The following is a 21,705-nucleotide window of genomic DNA, read 5'->3' as shown; positions in this document are numbered from 1 at the left end:
CATTCTTTTTTTCACAGACTGAAGAAAGATTTGGCAGATCTTCTGTTGAGCTTGTAATGGTGCGCCATATTTTCTGAGGGAAAGAACAAGTAGATTGCAGCTACAAAAAAAACTTTTCCCCCCCCCTAGAATAATTGAAGGTTATACATGTTAACAGATTAGCACCACAGGCTGCTACAGTATCTCACAAAAGTGAGTACACCTCTCACATTTTTTGTAAATATTTTAATATATCTTTGAAGAAATGACACTTTGCTACAATGTAAAGTAGTGAGTGTACAGTTTGTAGAACAGTGTAAATTTGCTGTCCCCTCAAAATAACTCAACACACAGCCATTCATGTCTAAATCTCTGGCAACAAAAAGTGAGTACACCCCCGAGTGATAATGTCCAAATTAGGCCCACTTAGCCACCCCCACCCCCCCCCCCCCGTTGTCATGTGACTTGTTATTGTTACAAGGCCTCAGGTGTGAATGGGGAGCAGGTGTGTTAAATTTGGTGTTATCGCTCTCACTCTCTCATACTGGTCACTGGAAGTTTAACATGGCACCTCATGGCAAAGAACTCTCTGAGGATCTGAGAAAAAGAATTGTTGCTCTACATAGAGATGGCCTAGGCCAGTGATGGTAAACCTTGGCACCCCACATGGATTAGCTAAAAAGAATTTCGTCCATTTTACAGGGTTGTTATGCTGCATGTAATTTGTATAAATTTACTTAACAAAATTGATTCTTTTTCCAAGGAGGTGATGGGATTTTGAAAGCAGAAAGTAGGTATATTGTACCCAGAAATATTAGATAAAACTTTATTTTTTCAGAGATAATATATTAATATTGTACAGATATGAGGCACGGAATCTCATCCTGTTTAATAGGATGCAAATTAGGAGGCAAGAACAAGGCATTTATCAGGCAGAAATATGAAATGAAAATGTAGTTTCTCAAAAATATATAAAATATACCATATTTCATGTACGGAATCACATATTTAACCCAAGGAGATTTCAGAGATAAGGAGAAGCCATATTTCAGCCAGAAATCTATATTAATAAAAGCCGTTTGTCCCTGCGTCCAGACTCTAGATTCCCTGTGTCCATGATATTGCGCTACTGCGCATGTGCCACACGGACAGCCAATGGGATTGGGACGCAGAGAACACTGGGCGGCGCTGGGTGGGCGTGTATTCGAGCGGATCCCCGCCCACCTTTCAACATCCGCCGGCCCTGGCTGGGGGTGGCGTTCCGATCTGTGGAGACTGCCACCCCCCGGAGTGCGGAGACTGCGGCCAGCCCGCGGCCTATAGGAGAGGCCGGGGATCAGGCCTGCATGGGGCTCCCAGGATGACTGACACCTGGAGGAGGCGGAGGAGGTGTCGGGAGGACTGAGGAGACGCGGGAAGCCGGGGACTGAACGGAAGAGAAGCTGACGTGACTGTGAGGTAAGTGCAGGGGGGGGGGGGAACGCTGGCATCTCTGCATTGCTGTGCGCACTCTGCGTTTGGGGGCATCGATGTGGGCACTCTGCGACTGGGGGCATCGCTGTGGGCACTCTGCAGCTGGGGGCATCGCTGTGGGCACTCTGCGACTGGGGGCATCGCTGTGGACACTCTACGACTGGGGGCATCGCTGTGGGCACTCTGATTGGGAGCATCGCTGTGGGCACTCTGCGACTGGGGGCATCGCTGTGGGCACTCTGCAACTGGGGGCATCGCTGTGGGCACTCTGAGACTGGGGGCATCACTGTGGACACTCTACGACTGGGGGCATCGCTGTGGGCACTCTGGGGGCATCGCTGTGGGCACTCTGCGACTGGGGGCATCGCTGTGGGCACTCTGCGACTGGGGGCATCGATGTGGGCACTCTGCGACTGGGGGCAACGCTGTGGGCACTCTGGGGGCATCGCTGTGGGCACTCTGGGGGCATCACTGTGGGCACTCTGGGGGCATCGCTGTGGGCACTCTGTGACTGGGGGCATCGCCATGGGCACTCTGCGACTTGGGGCATCGCCGTGGGCACTCTGCGACTGGGGGCATCGCCGTGGGCACTCTGCGATTGGGGGCATCACCGTGGGCACTCTGCGACTGGGGGCATCGCCGTGGGCACTCTGCGATTGGGGGCATCGCCGTGGGCACTCTGCGATTGGGGGCATAGCCGTGGGCACTCTGCGACTGGGGGCATCACCGTGGGCACTCTGCGACTGGGGGCATCGCTGTGGTCACTCTGCATTGACGCCCCCCAATTGCTCAGTCTAAAGGTTTGCGCTCAGAAAATTTTTTACTTGCTCAGCACAGTAAAAAATTAGAGGGAACATTGGCAGTATAGGTAGGGAATTGTGATAACATCATAAGTGCTGAGGCACAAGTCCTACTGCGCATGAGCAGGTGCATGCACACCAACGGATCGGGCAGCGCCATCTCTTATAACATACATCCGATCTCCATGGCACACACTGCGCTGAACGGACAATCCTATTCCCTACCCCACGCGCACGCCCACTGTCTCATTGTCGGGTCGGAGCAGTGTGGGGCATGGGGATCGGATTGTCGGGTCGATGCAGTGTCGGGTCAGCGCAGTGTGTGCCATGGAGATTGGATGGATGTTTGTTATAAGAGATCCCGCTGCCCGACCCGTTGGTGCGCATGCGCCGGTGCATGCACACTAGGACTTTTGTCTGACCCCTTATGATGCTATCATAATTCCCTACCTATTCTGCGCATGCCCAATAGGACGTGTGATGCAGGTACAAGCTGCTGCATGACGAATCCACAGCTGATCTCAATCGGAAATTACGTAGATAGGGAAATCTGATAGAACACTGGGCGAAACTGTTGAAGCGGCGGGTGTGGGGTAGGGAAATCTGATAGAACACCGGGCGAAACTGTTGAAGCGGCGGGTGTGCGCGGGCACGCTGCGGATGTGCGCTCGCGCGGACTTACTGCTAAGCGGCAGCGGGTGTTACAAGTGGCGGCGGGCGAGCGATGTCACCCGAGAGCCGCTCTGTCAGCTCTGCGCATGTCCTCGACGTTGCTAGGGCAACAGGGATTCAGAGCTGACAGAGGCTCTCGCTTAACTGGAACAAGTCTGTTTTTACAAATGTTTGACCACATATGTTCTAGCGCCCGTTAATTTAACGGGCTTAATGTCTAGTAAGCAATAAGACTGTTATTTTTTTGAGGATACTATATTTTAATGGTACTGATGTGCTGCACTTTTTTCATAGGAGAGAGTATCCCTAATACAGCCATAACAATAGAATTACACAGTAATATATTTTTAGAGAAATGTGAAAAATTGTAAAGATTTTATGTGTCACGGTCTACCCCGCAGATTGTTTGTGAAATTATTACCTCCTTGCTGCAGGGCTCTGCTAGATCTGTGACTCAATTTTACATGTGGTGTTTGAGTTTCCCTGTCCACCTATGGGCGTCGCCTGCTCCATTGTGGGTTTATATCGTTTTCCCTTCTATTACTTCCTGGGTCACCTCCCTGTTTGCTTCATGATATATACACGTGCTCAGTGCAGTGCTCCTTGCCTGAGCAACTTCACAGTTCTCTGAGCTCCCATTTGCATACCCATTAGCTACAGCATCTGATTAACTGTGTACCGACCCCGGCTTCATTTACCATCTGTGTTTGTTCGCTACCTGCCCTGACCAGGGCTTGTCTCCTGAATATCCTTTCATCTGCTGCTTGTTCTCTGCACATGCCAGTGGTCTCAGCATCCTCAGCTGGGTCTACTTGGGGGCCGTGACGTGGTTTCAGCTTGCTGCAAGTCTATCCCCACCATCATGGGCTCTGGTGAATAAGGAGGCTATGGCTTAGACTCCACGCCATGGGGGAACCCTGAGCTGGCAATCTACAAGGGCTCACAAGGGATTACTTTTTGGATTTAGAGATGCCATATTTCAGCTCAAATTGTACAGATTTTGTCAGATACAAAATTTATAAATTATGCTGATCAGCTGCTCAAAATCTAACCGAAAGGGAAAGAGCAGGCAGATTTCATATTTATTTAAAAAAATATAAATTTAAATAAATATAAATTGCATACATTATGTCGGAAAAGGAGAAAAAAGTGTACAAATTAGCTGCCAAAATGTAGAGGATATATTTTTTTTGGCCACAAAATTCAGAGTTAGGGAATAAGAATGTGAGGTTTCTATTTAAAGAACTGTTAGGCCATACTTATTTCAAAAGCGTGTATCCAAAATAATTCTGAATTATGGCAGTGTACTAAGTTAGGGTCAAAAGACTGATACAAATAGCATGACATAGCCTGCGTGAAGATCAGAAATGTTCCAAAATAAACAGAAAGATGTTGAAACATAAAGTGTTGTCTGTTTTTAATGATGATGCACCGTAATGAAATCCAAATGACCAAAGCAGTAGTTAATTAGATAATAAATTTGTAAAAAAGTTTATCTTTGGGAAACAACTGTCTAAAAATTTGATTTTGAGTTTTATTTGTGCCAGCACAATGTAAAGCGATACAGATATTCTTGCTAAGCACAAGATGGTACCTGACAAAATGTTTTGAAAATTCTTAGCAATGGTTAAACAGCTGCATAAAAATTTGGCTTTCACCCAACTTAACCACCTAACTGTCTCTTTCAATACCTCAAATGTACCTTACCCTGCAACGCCCTCAGCTGGAGGAGTGACTCCAGCCTCTAGACCGCACTTTGCAACATCCTTCCTGATGCCTACATCCACCCAAGGAAGGGCCAGACAACATTCACTCGTGTCTTTGGGGGAATTGGGAGAAGAGACGGTCCCCTTCCCCCCTCCCCCCATTTTTTCCCTTTCTCTCCTCCTCTTCTTTTCCAATGCTTGAGGCTGCTAACCATGGTTTAAGCGCTACTTCAAACTCAAATACGCTCCATCTTCTCTTACCCCATAATTTTAACTATTTGTGGATCCCATCCCTCATCTGATGAGTAACCAACTTATTTCACCTCTGAGAAAATCACAACCCAAATGATGTCTATACAACTAGATTTGGTATACATGGAACCCAAAATCAGAGAAATTCCCTGCTCAACCTACCGACCAGCCTGCAAACAACCAAATAATCCTGTCTAACAGTATGTGTTAAAAACAAGGGTTTAGTCTGCACATATTTGCAAATACATTTGTGTATGCATGGAACTGTTTTTTTTCACGACCACCCTAACTCCACCCTATGGGCCTACTGACCCTCAAGCATAAGTAGAATTAGGTTTCCTTACTAGAGAACTAGGTGGCATTTATTAACAGGAGGAGTTTTCTTCTCCTTGTTCTCCTTCATTGCTTATCACTTTGTTCAAAACCTAGGTCTCTCTTTCTCGTACAGAAGAGATCACAATCATCTTTAGATACTGTATATATGTATTGTTAATTTGATCATAACTGTTTTGATGCTATGCTATGCTCTGCTCTTTGTACCTTTATGTGTGATCATTGTTTATACGCAATGCATTGTTTAATTTTTCCAAATAAATCTTTTTTGGAAAAAAACATTGGTTTTAGCACTGCAAAAACACTGTAAGACTACCTAAATATTTGTGCAGAGCACATGATGTTACCTAGGCAAATAATTAATGCTCTGTGAAGAAGCTGCAGAAAAATTGTTTCAGGGGGTGTTATTATGGCTAAAACCCCATAACTTTACACAAATGGTAATGAAGAGCATGACATGTTACTTGGCCAAAACATGTAATTTCTTTTCAAGTGTGAAACAGCTGCAAAAAAAATTGGGTGTGCCAAATTAAAATTCAATGAACTACAGGAATGAGCAAGTATGAGATAATAATAGTGGCAAGCACACAGCGGTGGCAGTAGATGTTAACAGTGTCAGGCCAACCATGGTAGAAGTGTTAATGGTGGCTGGGTGAGCTTGTAAGGGCAGGAAATGGAAATGGTGGAAAGAGTTGGGTTTTATTTTGGCCTGCAGCAATGAAAACGAGAGACCTAGGCTGTACAGCAATGAAAGAAGAGGCCTATGCTGTACATAAATAAAAAATGTAATCTGCAGCATCTTCAGCAGGGGCTTGGTAGTTGTTGCTGATCTAGGACTGGTTCATTTTAACAAATGTCAACTGATCAATTATGTCCAGGAAAGATGGACTTTTTGTCAGTCACAAAGTCACCTGCAGCAGTAAATGTATGCTCAGAGAGGACATTGGTGGTAGAGCAGCCCAGAAGCTCAATTGCATACGGGGCAAGCTCTGGCCAGGGACCTATCCTTATTTAGCAATGATCAAGAGGGTCGTCCATTGGAGGGGTGACCCCAGTGTATTCCCCTACCATATGATGCATCCTCTGATGATGGCTGCGAGCAGTGGACAGCCCTGGCTGCTGGGGTTCTGAGTAGAAAAAAATGTTTTGAACAGCTTAGACAGCTGCCCCAACTGCTGCTCCTCTTTTCAATGACAGCAGGCTCCAAGCCACGCTATCCATGAGATAGTATACTACCAGTCTTTGAAAAGAAGGTTAGCAGATTCCTCCACAGCACATCTTCCTGGTGTTTTACCGATGCTCTTTCTGTGGGGGCAGGATGAGCTCTGCCAGATTCCCTTTGTAATGTGGATCCAGAAGGCTTGCCAACCAGTAATGGTCTCTCTTCTTGATGCCACAAATCCTAGGGTACTTTCTCAGGCTCTGGAGCATGAATGAGCCCATCCTCCACAAATTACTGGAGGAACACATGCCCTCAGAGTCACTGAGGATGACATTGTTCTTAGCTACCTGCCTCCAGTGATGTACATCTCCCAAAGATGAAACTCACTCCTGGAAGCCGTGCTCATGTATTCCGTCTCCTTTTGAATGCTGGAACAGCAACCACATTTTCCACTCCTCAAGCTCCTGCGTATTTCTCAAAGGGACAGTGTCATAAATGAGTGTCTTCCTCCTGCTGCTGTGTCTTCAGTGCCCTGTCCACAGAGTGCAGCAGGAAGACCACAGGAATTGCAAAACCGTGACAATACTGTTCATGTGCCCTGTATGAGGGGTGGGGAGAACCAGCTACCCTGAGCCTGTCTTTAGGACTATACTAGCATTGGTATTTATTTATGTAGCTGCTGATGCATGTGCCGCTGCTATGGCATGCCTAGGTATGGCTGCCTGAAATGGCTTCAAACTCTTCTGGTCTGCCTCAGTAAAGACTGTAACCCAGAATACTTATCCAGGAAGCGCTGTATCACCAGGTTGAGGATGTGTACTAGGCAGGGCATGTGTGTGAACCTTTCCTGCCAAAGGACAGAGAGCAGGTGGGTGCAGTCATCACATATGACCTTTTCTGGCATGAGACAGCGTGAGGTTAACTCCCTCTGGGTCTGCCCTTACAAAACTATCAGAAGTGGCCCAGTGTAGCTCCAATCCCCTAAGCATTTCAGCTGCAACATTGTGTAGCATCATGATGTCTCAGCTATTACGTAGCCTCTTGAATGCTTGTGGAGTACTATTGGTTCACAAGATGGCGAATCCAAAGAGAGCATTGAGGAGGAGGGGATTGAGGCAACTGCACTATCTCTGTCACCAGCTGTAAAGACACGGGAAAACTAGCTCTAATGGTGTGCCCTGTCCTGCATCCATCCTGGCTACCAGCAAAGTTACCCAGTGAGCCATGAAAGATATAAACTGTTACTGCCCATACTTGCTGGCCCACTTTTCTGTGGTCAGGCGGACCCTCCTCCCAAATGCAACAAAGAAACATTACCTTTTACATGATGGTGGATTGCAGGGATGGCCTTGCAGATGGGAACCTGCAAGTGCAGCTTCAACTCTTCTGGGAAGGCTGTCCACAAGGTTTAGAATTGTGTCTATGGGAATGTTTGACCATTCTTCCAGAAGCGCATTTGTTAGGTCAGGCACTGATATTGGAGAGAAGGCTTGGCTTGCAGTCTGTGCTCTAATTCATCACAAATGTGTTCTATTGGGTTGAGGTCAGGACTCTGTGCAGACCAGTCAAGTTCCTCCATCCCAAGCTCACTCATCCATGTCTTTATGGACCATTATTTGCGCACTGGTCCAAATCATTTGGTGGGATGAATTAGAGGACAGACTGTGGGCCAGGCCTTCTCTACAACATCAGCGCGCTTCTGGAAGAATGGTTAAACATTCCCATAGACACAATCCTAAACCTTGTGGACAGCCTTCCCAGAAGAGTTGAAGCTGTTATAGCTGCAAAGAGTGGGTCAACTCAATGTTGAACCCTACGGACTAAGACTGGGATGCCATTAAAGTTCATGTGCGTGTAAAGGCAGGCATACCAATACTTTTGTTAATACAGTGTAGTTGTCTATGGGATCTGTCCTTTTTATTTTCATGTAGAGTGACTTCAAATGCTATTGTCTATGTCCCAGACATATAATAAGCACTCCTAGCAGATTGCATGTTGTGCTGTACTGTTCACAGAAATCTCTTGGCAAATAACAACTGGATTTCTTAGAAGAGAGGAGCAGCAAATCTCTACTAAACATGCTGTGTCAGGCAAATGATTAGAAAATATTCCTGTGGCAGCTGTCTTTAATAAATATGATAACAAAAGGTTCTCCATTAGGTCTGGTAAATTAAGTGGTATAAAACCTTTGTCTCTTTTCGTCCTATTCAGATCTTTTGCCAAGAATCTCTGACATGCATTTCACATTGTCAGCAGTAGTAACCAGAGATTCATGGCCAGAATTAAAGCATTTCGCAGAGACTAAAACACGTGTATAAAACTAATGATATTTGTTTAAATGACAACAAATGTGTTTATATTCCCAAGAACATTGTGAACACGGCCACATTTGCTTTACACTGAAATGTTCCCATTTGCATATCTTAACTGCTTCAGTTCCAGAGTCCCTGTCTCCCTGCAGGACTAAAATGTTCTTCATATTAGAGATGTATTTTTACACAAAATACGTTTTTTTTTTTTTGTTTTTTTTTTTCTGTATGAACTTTTGAAAAAGTTAGTGGGACTAGTGCTGAAACAAATGGGAGTGCCTGAAGCCAGAGATGCTGACTTATAATCAAGAGCCTCAAAAATGTTTGATGGGTCTGAAAAATTGGATGTGGAGGTACAGTTCCTGAATCTACATAAATACACTATATTACCAAAAGTATTGGGACAGGCACATAAACTTTATTGGCATCTCAGTCTTAGTCCGTATGGTTTAATATTGAGTTGGTCCACCCTTTGCAGCTATAAAAGCTTCAACTCTTATGGGAAGGCTGTCCACAAGGTTTAGGAGTGTGTCTATGGGAATGTTTGACCATTCTTCCAGAAGCACATTTGTGAGGTCAGGCACTGATGTTTGAGAGAAGGCCTGGCTCACAGTCTGCACTCTAATTTATCCCAAAGGTGTTCTATTGTGTTGAGGTGCAGGCCAGTCAACTTTCGCTCATCCATGTCTTTATGAATCCTGCTTTGTGCACTGGACCAAATCATTTGGTGGAGTGGGGATTATGCGGTGGGATTGTTTTTCAGGAGTTGGGCTTGGTCCATTAGTTCCAGTAATGGGAAATCTTAAAGTGTCAACATAGCAAGACAGTTTGGACAATTTCATGCTCCCAACTTTGTGGTAAAGGTTTGGGGTTGGCCCTTCTTGTTCCAACATCACTGCGCACCACTGCACAAAGCAGAGTTTATAGATGATATGGATGAGAGAGTTTGAGGTGGAGGGACTTGACTGGCCTGCACAGAGTCCTGACCTCAACCCAATAAAACACCTTTGGGATGAATAAGAGTGCAGACTGCAAGCCAGGCCTTTTCTCCAACATCTCTGCCATTTTGTAAGTGATTTTAATCCCCTTGTGCCAAACAATATATCTTTTAATAATGCCCTTAGAGGCGCCTTTCTTTCCTTTTACTTCTCCTCCTTGACATCAGTGCCTGACCTTACGAATTTGTCAAAATTCACACAGGTCTGTGAATGAATGAACTGGAAGTCCTGCCTTCTACTGCGGCAGATGGCTTGTAGACCCAATGAACTGTGAGGGTGCAGATGACCTTTATTGTAGTTAATTTACACTTCCTGCAAATCTGTAACTGTCTGCCCATTTGGGAAGTATGGGTAGATAGCTGTACTGAGTGTCTTTAGGAGTCTGACATTGCACCTGTGATCTGCTGTTTGTGGGTAAAATGCTCTGCAGGCTCAAAATAAAATAAAAATAAAAGGCACATTTTTTTACCTGCAGTTATTATATATATATATATATATATATATATATTGTGACAGGAAGTCAGGTAAATCTGGGAATGCAGTCACAGGCAGGAGATACATTTCCACCTGATTTAGAAAGTTCACTAATTACTATAGGGTGTTGGCTACAGAGCTAGCCAGCAGGAAGTTGAAAGGCCTTCAGCTGTTCGGAATGAGGAAATGAAGGCCTCTATAATTTGTCCAGAGGAAGTCTATGGATTGCTGCCTCCTGTCGCCGTGTGGGCTGGGAGAGGAGGACAGACAGATGAGTGCCTCCCGACAAGCTGGTGAGCATGGGAGAAGACCCCCTGAAGTGATGTGCGCTAAGGAGGGTAAACAAGTGTGAAGACTTCTCAAAGGTGAGGACATGGACTGTTTTGCTATGTGGAAAGAAAACAAAGGGACATGTTCCATATGAAGAGGAAAAGGGACATGTTAAATGAACTGTTTGCCGTGTGAAGAGATAAAACATGGACTATTGAGAGTCTGCTGTATGACCAGCCAAGTCGGCCCAACAGTAGGTTGGGGACAGACTTCATTAGATAGGTTCCAGTGTGTGAGAAGGTAGCCACCCACAGTGGCAAGGATTTATTTTGTTTTATTTTATTTTGGCTGTTTTGAGGCTTGCAATTGTGTAAATTGCATGAATAAAACAAAGTGTTGTTTGCAACCACTGCTCGGCTATCTCTCTGTGAAAACGCACCCCCAAAGGGGTCATCCACGCCTACCACCGAGCTAATCCCTCACATATGGTGGAGGTATGCAGTGGGCAGAAGCAGAGATCCCTGCAAAGAAGTGCATATGTTTGATGAACTTTGTCTGGTGCACGAGATTGCACAATCTATGTGTGCAGGAGAGAAGATCCTGAAAGAGAAAAAACGTGTTTTAAAGAGACAGCGGTCTCAAAATTTTTGATGAACTTTGTTGTGTCTGGTGCAAGGGACTGCACAAACTGTGTGCGCAGGAAAAGAGATCTTGCAAGAGAGAGAAAAACTACATGCGTTAAAGAGACAGTGGTCTGAAAATTTTTTGCTGGACTGTGAAAAATTTGTTTGTGGAGTTATTAAAGATGGGGCGATCGAGACGCCTGAAAAATGCAAGGATGGATGAAGTGAGAGACCGGATTCTATGGATGGAGGGGATGTTACCATCTGAACGAGCCCCATCCATGCCTAAAGAGAGTCTGCTAAAGAGGAAGGTTGTTGTCCCTAGCAACACTGATGAAACTGCTATGGAGACACAGTGTGCTCAGATGAAAAGTAAACTCAAAATGGGGGAGATGCTGAAACAGCAGAGCTTTGCAGCTCAACAAAAGGCTCACCAAGAGAGCATGGCAGGCTGGAAACAGAGACGCCAGCAGCCAATGGAGGCCATCGGTTTGGAGGAAACCGAGTATGTGTGCAGGGCTGAGTTGGATGCCTTGCAATGGAAAATGGAAGAAAAGGAACAAGCCTTGGAATTGCTTAGGATGGAGCATAGAAACGTGCAGGCTCAGGTGTTCCAGTGGGAAGAATCCACTGCTCTTCTTTTTTCCGAGTTGCACAAACGCAGAGAGACTATAATGGAGAAAGATACCATCCTCATGGAGAAGGAAATTGAAATTCAGACTTTGCAGAAGCAAAGTATGTGTGAAATGCTGGAGTTGCGTAATCAGCTGGAAAAAAATCTTGAGTCTTTGGAAGCTACCAAAATAGACCTGCAGGAGTCGCAGGAACAGAATGTCGCTCTGAAAACGACATTGTCTCTCAGCGACAAGAAGAAAAGTGAGAGAGAGGAAAAATTACTGAGGACTGTGTATGAGCTCACCACTTTGAGCAATGTGGTAGATGAATTACGTGCAGACTGTGAAAGTTGGAAAGGTGAAGCCCAACATTTCCAGCAGCAGTTAAAGGAGAAAGAAGCCTGTGTGGCAGAATTACATTCTCATTCCCAGAAACTAGCCATTGAGGTGAAGGCTCTTCTGCAGGGAAAAGGAGATTCTGAACACAAGAGAAAAAAAGTAGAGGCACAGCTGCAGGAATCGCAAGTCAAGGTGTCAGAAGGTGACCGAGTGTGTGCTAAGCTGTCAGAGAAGGCAAACCGATTGCAGGTTGAGTTGGACAATGTCACAAATCAGCTTTCTCAAGCAGACAGCAAATCTAGAGAAATTGCGGAAGATTTTTCTATCTTGGAATCGCAGCTGCAAGACACGCAGGAACTCTTACAGGAAGAGAGGTGTCAAAGGCTGAGTTTTAGCACAAAGCTCAAACAAATGGAAGATGAAAAATGGCTTCCTGGAACAATTAAAAGAGGAGGAGGAAGCAAAGAAAAACCTATCAGAGCAAGTCGCAACATTGCAAGCTCAGATAGCGGATATGAAAAAACGCATGGAAGAAAGCGTTGGTTCATTAGAGTGTGTTGAAGATGTGAAAAAGAAGTTTGATCAGATGCTTGGTGAGGAGAAGACTGTGTCTGCAAAATATGCAGAAGAACGCGACCGTGCAAAAACGGAGGCGCATTATAACGAGAGCAAAGCCCTGTTCTTGGCTCGCTCCTTGGAGGAAGCTCTAGAGTGTAAGGTTGAACTAGAAAGAGTTAACCAACAGCTGTGTACAGAAATGGAAGATTTGGTCAGCTCCAAGGATGATGTTGTGAAAAGCGTTCAGGAGCTAGAAAAGTCTTAGCGAGCCTTAGAACAGCAAGTAGAAGAGATGAAGATTCCTTTGCAGGAACTGGAAGAGGAATTACAGGCAACAGAGGATCTGTCCCAAAGAGGGGATAGTGTGCCTGATGCAGTTTTTAGAAGGATCAGTGTTTTGGGGTCTGTCCTGAGTGAGCCTCAGAAATGTGATGACATGTGGCTTGAATCACCCCTCTGGAATAAACAGTTCCTTCAAAAACTTGGTCAGAACTTTGGCAACTGAAATTTAATGTGGATAAGTGCAAGATAATGCACCTGGGACGTAAAAACCCAAAGGCAGAATATAGAATATTTGACACAGTCCTGACCTCAGTATCTGAGGAAAGGGATTTAGGAGTAATTATTTCAGAAGACTTAAAGGTGGGAAGACAATGTAATAGAGCAGCACGAAATGCCAGCAGAATGCTTGGATGTATAGGGAGAGGTATAAGCAGAAGAAAGAGAGAAGTGCTTATGCCGCTGTACAGAACACTGGTGAGACCTCACTTGGAGTATTGTGCGCAGTACTGGAGGCCATATCTCCAGAAGGATATAGATACTCTAGAGAGAGTTCAGAGAAGAGCCACTAAACTAGTACATGGATTACAGGAAAAAACTTACCAGGAAAGGTTAAAGGACCTTAACATGTATAGTTTGGAAGAAAGAAGAGACAGAGGGGATATGATAGAAACTTTTAAATACATAAAGGGAATCAACTCGGTAAAGGAGGAGAGCATATTTAAAAGAAGAAAAACTACCACAAGAGGGCACAGTTTTAAATTAGAGGGGCAAAGGTTTAAAAGTAATATGAGGAAGTATTACTTTACTGAGAGAGTAGTGGATGCATGGAATAACCTTCCGAGCAGAAGTGGTAGCTGCAAATACAGTGAAGGAGTTTAAGCATGCATGGGATAGGCATAAGGCTATCCTTCATATAAGATAGGGCCAGGGACTATTCATAGGATTCAGATATATTGGGCAGACTAGATAGGCCAAATGGTTCTTATCTGCCGACACATTCTATGTTTCTATGTTTCTAACTTCAAGCATGGGAAAATGTATCATTAGAGCTTCAGCAAACAAAGGAGCTGGGTAAGAAATGTGATGATTTCTCAGTTCAAGCTGAAAACCTAGTGGAGAAAACTAAAGCGGAGAAAACTAAAGCAAGTGATATAAAGCTGGGAGAAAAAAGCAAACGCCACCTAGTGGAGAAAACTAAGGCTGTTGGTGAAAGCGTGAAGCAAATGAATAAGTGCCTTTCAGGGAATATTTCCAAAATGGAAATGGTGAAATACAGGTGGCAGAAGTTTGATCGTGATCTTGAGATGCATTCCATGTGGAATTCAGATAGAGAAAAGGAACTAGGTGACCTTGAGCGGTCAAATAGTTCAGCAGAAAGTGCATTGAAGAAACCTGTAAAAGAATGTGTTGCAGTTCCATGCTTCTTCACTGATGCAGAGAGGAGGTCTATAATGGATACCACCCAGATCGCTGGGTTCAACTGTGTTGTTGCCTTTGACCCATATGATGGTGGAAGGAAAGTTGATGATGTCGCTGGAAAAATGAACAGGGGTCACTTTGAAGAAATGTGTGACAGCCTGTTGTGGCAAATGGAAGGCCCTCTGCACAGCATCTTAGAGCAAGCTAAGCTCAAGAAACAAAGAGTCAATGATTGTGTACAGCTGTATGGAGAGGCAACTCAAGTCACAGAGGGATGTCAAGAGTCCCTACTTGGAACAAAGCCAAGGGAAGCAGAGGTTCTCAAAGTGTCGTGGAAATCATTTGTTGATTGCAGAGAGAGGCATCTTAAGAATGTTGAAGACTTTAAGACTAGCAAAATTGAGTTGCCTATGGATCACGGTCCTCCATGGCGGATAGGACAAACTTGTATGCAAGACAAACTGTGTGACATTTATGAGAAATCTGTCAATGAAGATGACAGAAACAGTTTCATCCGGAAGCTTGAGGATAATAGGAGGCTTATCAGTGAGAGTCAGCAGTGCTTGACACATGCGTGCCTGGAAATCTGTGTCCCAACCCTAGGGTTGAAACAAGAGGGGGGGGGGGGTATGTGACAGGAAGTCAGGTAAATCTGGGAATGTAGTCACAGGCAGGAGATACATTTCCACCTGATTTAGAAAGTTCACTAATTACTATAGGGTGTTGGCTACAGAGCTAGCCAGCAGGAAGTTGAAAGGCCTTCAGCTGTTCGGAATGAGGAAATGAAGGCCTCTATAATTTGTCCAGAGGAAGTCTATGGATTGCTGCCTCCTGTCGCCGTGTGGGCTGGGAGAGGAGGACAGACATACGTGTGCCTCCCGACGCCGTGTGGGCATGGGAGAAGGACTGCTGCCTCCTGTCGCCGTGTGGGCTGGGAGAGGAGGACAGACAGATGAGTGCCTCCCGACAAGCTGGTGAGCATGGGAGAAGACCCCCTGAAGTGATGTGCGCTAAGGAGGGTAAACAAGTGTGAAGACTTCTCAAAGGTTAGGACATGGACTGTTTTGCTATGTGGAAAGAAAACAAAGGGACATGTTCCATATGAAGAGGAAAAGGGACATGTTAAATGAACTGTTTGCCGTGTGAAGAGATAAAACATGGACTATTGAGAGTCTGCTGTATGACCAGCCAAGTCGGCCCAACAGTAGGTTGGGGACAGACTTCATTAGATAGGTTCCAGTGTGTGAGAAGGTAGCCGCCCACAGTGGCAAGGATTTATTTTGTTTTATTTTATTTTGGCTGTTTTGAGGCTTGCAATTGTGTGAAGTAAATTGCATGAATAAAACAAAGTGTTGTTTGCAACCACTGCTCGGCTATCTCTCTGTGAAAACGCACCCCCAAAGGGGTCATCCACGCCTACCACCGAGCTAATGCCTCACATTATATATATATATATATATATTTTTTTTTTTTTTAAGTGAACTTTACTGTCTGCTATGTTCACATAAACATCTAGGCATTTCTCCTCTGGTGGGACTGGTATGACTGTATTTGCCCATATCAGAGTCTGTACACTCTGGGAGGCAAGAACATAAGCAGATGCCAGAACACAAGTCCCTAAGAAGTCTCTTGGAGGCAGGGTTTGAAACTCTTGATAGCCTGTTTTCAATTACCAAAACTGCCCACTGATCTTTTCTGGTATCTCCACAGACTTTCATAAAGTAACAAAACTCTCACTGAAAAAGCCTGGACAAACCTTGCCTCTGTGAGTCAAGGTGAAGTAACTGACTTTGCCTTGGCATTCTTGAGGAAAGCACTTTGGACACTTTTACAAGGGGCTCTTAGGTATTCTCTATGAGGCCAATAGTTTCAAAATTGTCTGTTGCAAAAGCCTTGGCCTCTATCCTTTCTTATTCTGTGAAAAAAGAACAGACTTGCCTCCTGTTACTCTTTTAATGATCTTCAAAGAGCATAATTCTTGCTTAGGGAACTATCGGCCAATCAGAGTTTTAACCATAAAACTCTCCTGGCAGAAATAGCCTCCATCAGGAAATCTGCATCAGTTTTGAGGCAGAAATAATTTCTGCTCTTTCCACATTTGACTTAAAGACCGCCTCGATGCTAGTGGTTGAAGCGCTTTAGAGACGAAAATTAATGCCATGGAAGGCTTTGCTGCTGCCCTAATTGTAACCTTCTTTAAATTTGTGTCCACTCTTCTATCCATTAAAGTGTAACTCCACTTTTGTTGTGAAAAAAAACATTCCCCTCTGGGAGATCTATGTGCATTACAAGGATTTTAACAAACTTTGATGCAGATTCCTACCTTTTGTTATTCTGAAAAGATCCCTGTGTGTTTTTCTGTGTCTATGTGGGACAGTGAGTATAATGGGGACGGTTTCATAATTATCAATCAGCTGTGCATCAGCAGGGCTCTAATGAGGAAACTTTTAGGGCCTGCATCCCTTTAGAGGTGAAATATTATTTAGATTATCTCACCAAAAATGACTTTTTTTGTTGCAGGCGATGTCTGATATCTGACTTGTATCTTAGAGGAATCCTTTGCAGCACAATCTGCCTTCTGGCATAGTTACAAGCCAGGATGTGTCCCCTGATTGGGTTTCCTCCACCGCCCTATGAGAAGCCTCTCACAGGAGCCAGTGGGGAGACTCCCCCTTCAGCAGGCACACCTGGAAACCATGACACCCTGACTAATAAATCACAGCCCTGCTGTTAGGCAGACAAGGCCCACTATACCTTTACCTAGAACCTGTAGGGTGCTACATAAATATATAAACTGCATTATTATACATGTGAATGCTCAAACTACAAATGGTGAATGTGCTAAATCTGTCACCATCTAGCATCAACAATAAAAAAAATATATATTGTCCTTTAAATACAACAATTAGGAACAAGTTCAAAGTGAATCCAAGAAAACCGTGATGATTCAGCACCAAAGTGACTAATAGTGTTTCTTCTTCACCAGCATGCTTGCACACAGCTCACTCACCAGAACTTCTTGACCTCTATTACAGGAAGTCAAGAACAGCGTTTTGGTATCTAATAGATGAACAGTGCATTCAAAACATTCTTCTAATATCCACTTGCATCAAGCCAAGGATTTGCATTTTAGCAGGGTATCTCGAGCTAGACCACTCTTGCACCTTTAAGCTCTCAGTGTAGGGGTTGCATATAGAGAGAGGCAAAAGAGGAACTTCTCATGGTGTAGTATTTATGTAATTTATTAAAATAAATGTAAAAATAGACTTACCAAATTGTAAAGAAATTCCAGCATTCCAAAAGCAGCATGGAAACGCCTGTTTGTGTTCCACTTGCATTCAAAAATGGTGGAAGTGACGTGTTTCGGAAGTCCCGCCCAACGCGTTTCGTCAGCGTGCGTCTGATGTCATAAGGGCTCACATGTCCTGACACATTGCCCCCTTTGTTACACAACCGTCATGGCCCATAGTTCAATCCAATCTAACAACATCCCTCATATGTAGCATGTCACAAGTTAGCCTATAGTTTTGTCTGTATATTCTTACCTCCTTGCTGCAGTGCTTCTGTCTGCCTCCCTTCATGTGGTGTTTGGGCTTCTATGGGCGTCGCCTGCTCCACTGTGGGTTATATCCTGTTCCTGTCAATTACTTCCTGGGTCACCTCCCTGTATGCTTCCCTATATATACACTTGCTCAGTGCACTGCTCCTTGCTTGAGCAACATCGCTGTTCTCTGAGCTCCGATCCGTATATCCCTTGGCTATTGTATCTGATCTCCTGTGTACCGACCCGGCTTCATTTCTCCGTCTATGTTCGTCTGCTGCCTGTCCTGACCTTCGCTTGTCTCCTGGATATCCTTATAGTCTCATGTTTACCCTGCACATGCCAGCGGTCTCCACATCCTCAGCTGGGCCTACCTGGGGGCTGCGACCTGGTTCCAGTCTGCTGCAAGTCCATCCCCACCATCAGGGACCCTGGTGAAGAAGCAGGCTGGGGCTTAGACTCCACACCCTGGGGAATCCTGAGCTGGGGATCTATAAGGGCTCACTACCACAGACTCGTTGACATCGCAGGTTTTCCAGGCATTGGGTGTGCCATTGTTACCGGTTACCTCTCCAGCCCATGTGAGCTGCGACCCTGGGTGTGAGAACTGAGACATCGACAAATCTGCATCTTTGTTTTATTTTATTTTAGGGGATGGGAGAAGGGAATGAGTGGGATACTCCTTAGGCTCACCTAGGTACAACTTTGGGACTTTTCTAGAAGATTGCCTGTTAGCGCTGCCTTGACGCCAGCCGAGGCTAGCCAGCGCTCACTGACGCTTTATACACACTGAAGCTCTGAAACTGGTGCTGGAACCTCGACTTTAAGTCCAGAAGATCCAGGACTGTAGAACATTGAACATCTGACACTGCTTGCACTGCAAAGTCACTGACTGCTCCCTCCAACCTTGCACTGGCTTGAGGTAGCTTGCTGTGGATTCCTGTATGGCTGCAACTCTCAACTAACTCTTCAGGGCCCAAACTGCAGGCACCCCCTTTCACACTTCAGGGTCTTCAACCTAGGTACCCCCTCTGTCACTTTAGGGTCCTCTGACCAGGTACCCCCTTTACAGCTAGCTGATACTTGGATTCTAGCACCTTCTCCAGAGTAGTCCCCACTGACACTAGGCAGACCCCCGGGGGCAATCCTCAGTACTCACAACCTGTGTAGGCTTTCCTGGGACTGGACCCCTCTTGCTCTCCGCTGGTTCTCGGCACACCGGATCCCCTTCAGCTCAACTCAGCACTCATCTGCTTCCTCTGACAGGAGGGGAGACAGCCATCCTCCACCACCTGGGACTCTGCTTCCCACCAAAGATCATGAGTCATGCACTCCCTCGAACTTATACCCACTCCCAGAATCCTTTGCGTTAGAATCTGCCTTCTGGGGTATTTACAAGCCTGAATGTGTCCCTGATTTGGGTTTCCTCCACTGCCCAATTAGAAGCCTCTCACAGAGCCAGTGGGGAGACACCCCTCTCAGCAGTCACACCTGGAAGCCATGACACCATAGCCAAAAAGCAATCATGGCCCTGCTGTTAGGCAGACAAGGCCCACTATGCATTTACCTAGCACCTACCTGTAGGGTGCTACAGGTACATAACATTATTTCCGGTGTTAAATAACAATTAGACCTTTGATAAAGATAATAGATAGTCCCCATAGACATCATGAATTATGGGGACATCTAGTGGTGAAAATATTAGTGCTGGAAGGGGAAACGGACTTCTCCCCTCATGCAAGTATCCAGATTCAAACAGAAAAATGGCTACAAGAAAATGGCTGCTGAAAAATTTCCAGAATGCAATTTGCATTTCAGAGGCCAGAAGTGACATCACCCACCACTCGACTGGTGGAGGAAGGAAGAAAAGAGTAAGGGAAACAAGGAAACAGAGCTTAGAATCTATTTGTCCAGCTCACAATGAAATCAGCATCATTTGCCAGCCATAGTGCACCCTGTCACATGGGTGGGCAGGATACATTTCTGATCAGGAATGAGACCAGACCCTTTACCATGGGAGAGGCTCTAGCAAAATATAGAAGCACTGGAGAATTTTGGTTCTTTTTCAGAGGACAGAAAAAAAGGAAAACTATTCTGACTCCAACTGTTGTAATAGTGACTTAACTCTTGCTGAGACCTCTATGCCTGGCCTGTATAAGCAAATATAATCACTGCGGACAATCTTTATCCAATAGCTGAACTCACCAAACACCATTTCATCAGTGTGGGTCTTTATTGCAAGCAGCAGGTATAGTAGACAACAAGACAACAAGATGTGGCAGATGAATGGAAGACAATATTTGCAAGGCAAAACATGGTAATGTGTTTTTGGATGCAAGCAGATTGCATGAGGCCTAGACAGATATAGCCAGCTTTATCCCCACAAACTTAATGAATGCACTTGAAAAGGAAGTACATCACAAAATGAGGGGGGGGGGTGGAGAGAATACAGAAAGGAAAGACAGAAAGGTAGGTGCAACAACTGAAATAATCATAAGATGGCAGTATAATAATCAATTATATAGAAGTGAAATAACAATGGCTTATGAAAATTAACTATATCAATTCTCACACATGTGTACAGCATACTCCCTGTCTGGTATTGTAAATACCACTATGTTACATCCTAACGGTAGTTATGCAATGCAAATAAACAATGGTGCAATTTTCGGTTGTCTTGAAGATCTGAAAGAAAAAATATGCATATATATGCAACAATGATAACTACAATAAGGCATCAAGTAGTGTCAATTAAAGTCCCAGGCACATTTCTCTTGTTGTAGAAACTGGATCCAACAAACCCAGGTAAGCAAGTTCAGGCTCCAAAAGGCAAGAGTAAAACAAGTTCTGTGATGGGTCTGAGGAAAGTCTTTACAGTTCCTTGTCTTACAACTTTCAACTCTACCTTACATACCATACCATCATCACTAGGAATTGTCTTTACAATGACCCCCATGGACCATTTGATTCTTTCCGCTTGCTGGTCTTTAAGCAGAACAAGGTCTTTAACTTGGAGGTTAGGGTTCAGACGTTGCCATTTTCTGCATCCTTGCAGAAGAGAAAGATACTCCATCTTCCAATGATTCCAGAAGCAGTTGGCAAGATGCTGTACTCGCTTCCATTAATCATGGTATACGTTCCCTGATTTAAAGTCTCCAGGTGGAACAGGAACAGACCCAAGCTTCTGGGTAAGAAGAGTAGCTGAAGTAAGGATGGTTGGGGACTCTGGATCTTTGTCAGATCTAGAAGACTGAAGATCTCATCTCTAGTTTCATCTTTATGATCCAACAGGAATTCAGGTCCTGTTGACGAAGAAGAATTTGCAAAGACATTTGCAGACATTGGTGTGGTGGCATGATCTGCATAGAATAAGCTCTGAGGGAACGTGATGCCATTCCTCAGGCCTTGAGGATTTTCTGATTCTTTCTACATGGTTGCTGACATAGACATAGAAGTGCTTTGTCCGACTGCATATGTAGCCCAAAACATTTTGCTGTCTGTGTAGAATTTGATGTCATCTATCTGAATGTCTATCTCACACAGTATAAAATCTGCAATTTCTACGGCTAGCAAAGTCCAACGAAGTTCAAGCCTGGGAATTGTGTGCTCAGGCTTAGGTGCTAACTTAGCTTTGCCAAACAGAAACCCTACGTGGGTATGATTGAAAGAGTCTCTTACCTTAAGGTAGGCAATGACTGCTATGGCCTTAATGGATGCATCTGAGAAGATTTGAATCTTTTTTCTCTGTGATGAGTCTTCACTTCAGTTCCGGAACGGTGGAATGCAAGCGGAAGTGCGGTGGAACACACGCCGCTCAGCACTACACAGAGAGTAATAGCAGTAGATTCCTACTGATTTACCTGCATCTTGGAGGATATTTGTGATGAGCCCATGATTAATT

This window comes from Pelophylax lessonae, assembly GCF_965119305.1.
Source record: "Pelophylax lessonae genome assembly, chromosome: 3".
NCBI classification, from domain to species: Eukaryota; Metazoa; Chordata; class Amphibia; order Anura; family Ranidae; genus Pelophylax; species Pelophylax lessonae.
Note: the sequence above shows the minus strand (reverse complement) of the source record.